The sequence below is a fragment of the Asparagus officinalis genome, chromosome 6, assembly GCF_001876935.1.
Source record: "Asparagus officinalis chromosome 6, Aspof.V1, whole genome shotgun sequence".
Classification (NCBI taxonomy): Eukaryota; Viridiplantae; Streptophyta; class Magnoliopsida; order Asparagales; family Asparagaceae; genus Asparagus; species Asparagus officinalis.
Genome location: NC_033799.1, coordinates 49633586 through 49640323, shown reverse-complemented (window position 1 = coordinate 49640323; position 6738 = coordinate 49633586).

The following is a 6738-nucleotide window of genomic DNA, read 5'->3' as shown; positions in this document are numbered from 1 at the left end:
TGTCACATTTTTCTGAAATTAATGAATGTAAGGTAAGTATAAAGGACATCTTCACATACTCGAGGGCGAGGCGGAGAGCGGCAACAGTTAACTCCGGTGTGGTCGAGGGCGAGGCGGCGAGCGGCGGCGAGCTACGAAGACGAGGTCGGGCGGATGAGAGGAGGGGAGACGGCGACAAATTCGAGGGCGAGGACGGAGAGCGGCAGCGGCGAACTCCGACATGGTCGCGAGGCGGGGCTGGAGCGGCCGGCGAGTACACGACGAGGTCGGCGGAGGAGGAGGGGTGCGCAAACTCGAGGCGAGGCTTAAGGGGCCTAGGCGGAGGCGAACGACGCTTGAGAAAGCTTGGTTTTAGAGAGAGAGAGAGAGAGAGAGAGAGAGAGAGAGAATATGAGAGAGCTGGGTTTGAGGGATTAAAGAGAGGGGATAATGTTATTTTGGGGATTTTAACTTAGCTGGCATGTAATAATTTCTAAAAAGGAGCTGCAGCACAAAGTGTTACACTTCAAGGGGCTGAATCACATGAGGGAAACTAGGAGGGACTGCAGCACATTAAGTTTCTGTTTTTCGGGCCTGGACACATTTTTCCCAATAATAAAACAAATATTAATTTAAAAGTTTTCACCACAACAAGTTAATTTATAATTAACAAAATCATTAAATAAATATAAAATCAGATTTTTAAATCGTAGAAAATTCTAGAAAATCAAGAAAATATAAATGCTCTTTTGAAAATAATAATTTAATATTTTAAAATACCAGAAAAGTTATTTTAACTAGTATCTAAAATTCATGGTTGTTACATTCTACCCCCTTAAAATAAATTCCATCCTCAGATTAAAATAAGGGTGATGTACAAAGAAAACAAGGACAAAATATAGAACGATAGACTCAATTCAAGTCATATAGAGAAAGATTCAAAATAAACTACATGTCCATAAGCAAGGGAAGCGTAATACAAGAACGATGCAAGATAAGATATAAGATGTGACGACTAAGATTCAACATACAAATAATAAAGGTGGCCAAATATAATAATACAAAGCACACACTACACACAAAATTAACCACAACAAAACAAAACCAATACTAATCATTAAACTAATTCATCAAAAGGTTAATAAATTGTAAAACCCTAAAAATTTAAATATTTTATGATAAATAATAATATATCTTATATGAAGATAAATATCATATTTTGATATTTGAGTATGCCAAGAATTGATTTGAGATCAATTCAATGTATATACGTGAATATACGAGTGCAAATGCACAAATCACGCACCTGACCAGTTAAGAGTTTATGTCTTTTACACACTAATGAAGTTCGAATTTGAAAAAACTCAAAAGACCAAAGTTGTAGGTCTTTTCAACAGATTTCTAAAAAATCTTAAATCATCTTATTCCGATATCGGATGAGAAAGTTACAGTAAATAAACTAAACAGATCTTGCATAGAAAATAGTCCTCCATTTCTTTTTGGATGAATAGTATCCCGATTACTATAGAAAATTTCTGTAGCAGAAACACTACAACGGAAATTACTATAGCTATAGTGTGCAGGTTTTTGCTTTCGGCGTTTTTTCGGCGCTATCGGCGTTGCGCGGCTGGTGCAGGATGACAACACCTCTCATTAACTTAAAGAACTGATTAATTATACTGTCAAATGCCAAAAGTAAATGCATGATTTTCTCTTCTTGTTTCTTCTCTAAAAAACAAAGAAGAATATGATACTGAGAGTATCAGATCCTAGTTTCTAAAACGGCTCCTCTTCTCCAAAGAAATCTCTGTCAAAGAGAAACAACTCCAAACCTCTTTACCAACTTTCAAAATCTATACAAAGCCTCCCTTCCTCCTCTCAAAACATTCCTACAACTTTTGAATTGTTTTTGACATTGAAGAAGAGGAAACAGGGGAGTGCTCCCTTTGCCAATTTTTTAGAGAAGACGGGGGATAGCAGTTGCAAGGAGGGAACTTGCACGAACGTTTGCTTGGGGATTTTCAGCAACATCAAGGCAAGACTACCCTCATCCAAATCTTTCCCTGTAATTAGTTGAAATTATAAGAAGTTTAAGAAATGAGATTTTTATGCCTGAGCTTTAACTGCTATGATTAACTACTATGTTAAAATTAATTAGATTTTCGATGATAATTTTGATCCAATGCTAGAACTGAATATTTTGTTTAATTACTATTGGAATTATATTTATGATCATGATCATTAGGATTAATATAAATTTCATTTTAAAATTGTAAACTAAGTTTTAACATGTAAAAATCCTAGTTTAATTGATTATTTTGAGTTCTTCTTGTAAACTAATCATGCTAAAACCTAAGGTTGTGATATTTAGGATTGAAATCATGTTTTAAAATGAATTACATCTCTTTTCATGTGTAATTATATCATACTTTATTAATCAATTTCGTTTATATATGCAAAATTAAAGAGATTTACTAGTGGTATATATATTTTGTAGAAAACTGCTACACATGTATGATCTTTAATTGAAAACTGGGTATAGAAAATGAACTTCAAATTTAACTAAACTAGTTCAAAATGAAATGTATGTGAATCTAGTTTCTAAAACAGAAAACCATTCTTAAAAAGAGTTTGTATAAAGAAAAATATACTCTTTTTATTAATGATATGTTCTGCAAAAAACTGCTACACGTGTATGATCTTCAACTAAAAATTGGGTATAGAAATTGAACATCAAACTGAACGAAACTAGTGCCAATTGAAAGATGTGTGAATCTAGTTTTAAAAACAGAAAACCATTCCTAAAAATAGTATTCCAAGAGAAAGATATGCTCATTTTACTAACAGTAGTCCTGACTACTTTCTGGGCAACATTTGCCCAGTTTTGAATTGTTTTCTTGAGTCTGTTTTTGCGCCATTGTTGAGCTGCGATTTCGGAGTACGAGTCACTGGATGTTATACTACCATCATGAATATGTCGTACTATGCATTTGAGTATCCCAAAGGGATTATTACGAGTTTTAGTCTATTTGTAATTGAGCAGTGAGTTAATACACCGCAAAATGATACCGCGATGAGTGTCACTGCATTACACATTTTGTTTCTGTACGAGGGTGCGAAGAGGTTGATGAACCTATAATAGTTATTTATTCGCACGAGCATGTGAAGAGGTCGATGAACCTATGATACTTGTTTATCCGCACTGTTAGACCCTAGAGAGGGGGGGGGGGGGGGAGGGGGGGTGATTAGGGTCTTATGCTAATCTAATCCGATTAAATGCCAATTAAAATTACTTAACAAGTTATCCTAGCAAGTATGAAATACCACAAGATATATGAGCTAGGATAAGCAATGTAAACAATGAGATATATCCTATATGATGAAATATATATATATATGCAAGGATATATAAACTAACACAATGGGTAAACAATATGAACTAGAAAGTGGATCATATAAATAATGAGCTATGGACAATGGCGATATAAGATATGAACATAAATATAAATGAACGCCAAAGCACACTCAAACACACTATATGATCACGGAGTTCGGACCTTCCGTCCTACGTCTCCGCTCTCTACTCCCGGGGAGAAATCCACTAACACAATCCGGTTTGGAAGCCGGAACTTCTTCTACACACTCGGTTTTCTAGCTAACCGAAAACTGATTGTTCTCAACTATGGATGAGAACTCTATTAAGCACAACTCAAAGTTACAATCTCTCACCACCCAACTATACTATGTATGTAAATACTAAAAGCTCAATGTGGGTGTGTGTAACAATGAGTAAAATAAAATCTAACTCAAATAGCAAACTAGCAATAATAAGAATATGAAAATCAATAATGAAATTGCTAGAGAAAAGAGTTAGAAAACTTCTCTATTAAACACAAAGAAGAGGATGAAGAGGATTGAGAATGAATCCCTCAATCTGCAGTGAAAACTTCCTCCTTTGTAAACAGAAACCCAATCTTTAAACAAACAATAAAACCCTAAACCCTTGTTTAAAAACTTTGTTTAAAAACACTTCTTGATCACCTGAAAAGAGATCAGCAATTGGGTATTTATACCCACTCAAGATCTCAACAAAAACCCCAAACCAAATGACAAAACAGCCCCAGACAAATCAGCTCAAAAATAGCCGTTGGGAAAGCAACGGTAATATGGGCGGTCGACCAGAAATTCTATCGGTCGACCGACGGAGAGCAAAAACCCGAAGAAACGATCTGGACCATCGTCGGTCGACCGGTGCGGTCGACCGATGGAGCTTTCGGTCGACCGGACCGGTCGACCGACAGACTCTCTGTCGCCCAGTGATGAAAAAGAACTTGAGCGGTCGATCGGATCGGTCGACCGAAAACTGATATGTAGAAAACTGATTTGCTGATTTTAAAACGCTGTTTAAAAATATCAAATAAATTCCAAAAAATGTAAAACTTTGGGGAATGATTGTAGACATGATAATAAACATGCTACAGAAAGGACCTCCCAAATGAAAAATATCATAATTTTACAAAATAGTCCAAAACATGAAAATATGATATACTTGAATTTTGATGTTTTGTCATAAACCCACTTTTGAAACTTTATGAAATGTTTTTATAGACTTAGTAAAACATGTATAAACTGATATTGAATTATATAAACTAATAAGATAATATTTTCACAAAATTACATATTTTATGCAATAAGTAATAAAACACAATAGAGTATGTAATATCATAAAAACCAAAACACATGTATGTATATATATAACCATATATATGCATAGAAACCAAAAATGATGTATATATTTATAACTATATATATATACGAAGAAACCAATAAATGTGTGTGTATAGATATTAAGCTTGAAGTATTTAACACACATAATATAAAATCTAAAACTACATTACCCAAGCAATCTTGATCTTCAATAAGTTTGACTTGGTACACTTGCAGATGAAGCTTGAACTTGATCTTTAACTTGAATTGTATGTTGCTTAACCCGACATTCCGCCAACCTCCTTTGGATATCATCGTTGAAGCGCAATTCCATCCATCCTCCAACTACGCTGTTTGTCTACAAAACATAGGAATGCACAAACACTAGACAAACAACATTAGTAATAAATTGTTTAAGAGAGCGAAAGCTCCCCTATCAATAAGCATAGGTGAGTATAAAAAGAATATATATATAGGGATTGCTCCCCCTATCAAAATGCCATATGTAATATATGCAATGAATATCATGGCAAACATATGTGAGCAAGCATAAATGAGAAATATGCTAAACACCACTCACATACAAAAAGACAATGAGAACACATATAAAATGTCAATATGAAAAAGAAGTGTCTCATATCATAAAAAATATGTATAAAAGTAGATTTATGAAGTCAAAAGAGAGAAAACATGAGAATCATGCAAAAAGAGTTTTCGAATGAAAACAAATCAACCAAATGAAATCATAAATCAACCATTTAAACCAAAAATGATGTTTGATCAACAAAAAAATTCTTTTGCATAACTTGATCAAACCACTCATAGAATACATTATAAAGCACGAATAGATGATCCATTAGCACAAACACGTAAATATCATCATATAAGTGAATTATAATGAATTCAAAAGCAACAAAACAAAGCACAATTTTTAAGAGAGGAAACAATTATATCAAGTTATTGAGCTTGTTCCAACCCATATAATCATTTAAGCATCCGGTAAACATGATTTGGGAATAAACACCCAATAAATCCGGAGGGTTATATAAGTACAAACCTCTCATCAAAACAAAACTAGGAATTATGAAAACAAAAGAATTTGACCAATAAAAGGAATTGTTTTCATAAAAGTTTTAATATACATTCAAAACCAAGAAAAGGAAAATTAAAAACACTAAAGTTCTTGGTTTAAAAATTATTTTGGCACCCAAACATTTTTGGTGCCGGATTGTCTAGGGACATGACCCCTATCAATAAAGCTCAAAGCCCTAGGGTTATGAATCCTCTTAGGCGCATGTGGTGCACGAACATGGTCATAATAAAAATTACTCAAATGACCCTTCTAATTGCAATAAGTGCAATGGAAAGGAAGTATTTGCTTATGTTGACCAAACGGTTGTGCATGGGAAACATTAGAAACATTTGCAAACATGGATGGTCTTTTAAAACTGTTTTGCAAATGTGAAACTCTCTTTAAGTCAAAACAAAATTTGGCCAAATGACCAAATCGACCACAAAAATCACATTTGTACACATGGACATGTTTATGATGATCTATATGTGTGTGTACATGTGAATGTGATGAAGAAGTCTTATGAGATGCACAAGAAACATTTATATTAGCATTTTTAGATTTTTGTGCATCATAGCAAAATTTAGATAAATGGCCTTTACGACCACAAATGGAGCACTTGTAAACTTTGCTATACAAGTGTGCATAGTGTGTGGGTGATTTACTAGATTTAGCACACTTGTCCATAAGTTTCTTATGGTTATCAATGCATATTTTCAAAGTTGAATCTAAAGATGAAATGCATTCTTTTATAAGATTCAAGTCTTTATTTTTAGGCACATATGCACTTTTAGAAGTAGAACATAAATAGTGATTTATAAAAGAAGCAGTATTATTTTGTATGTTCTTTACTTTTAACATGGCATTATCTCTTTCATGAGTTAAACTAGCAAAGTTTGAAGTTAGAGAAATATGATCCAATTTTAATTTTTCATTGTTTTCTTTAAGGATCACATTTTCATTAGAAATAGTTTCAAACT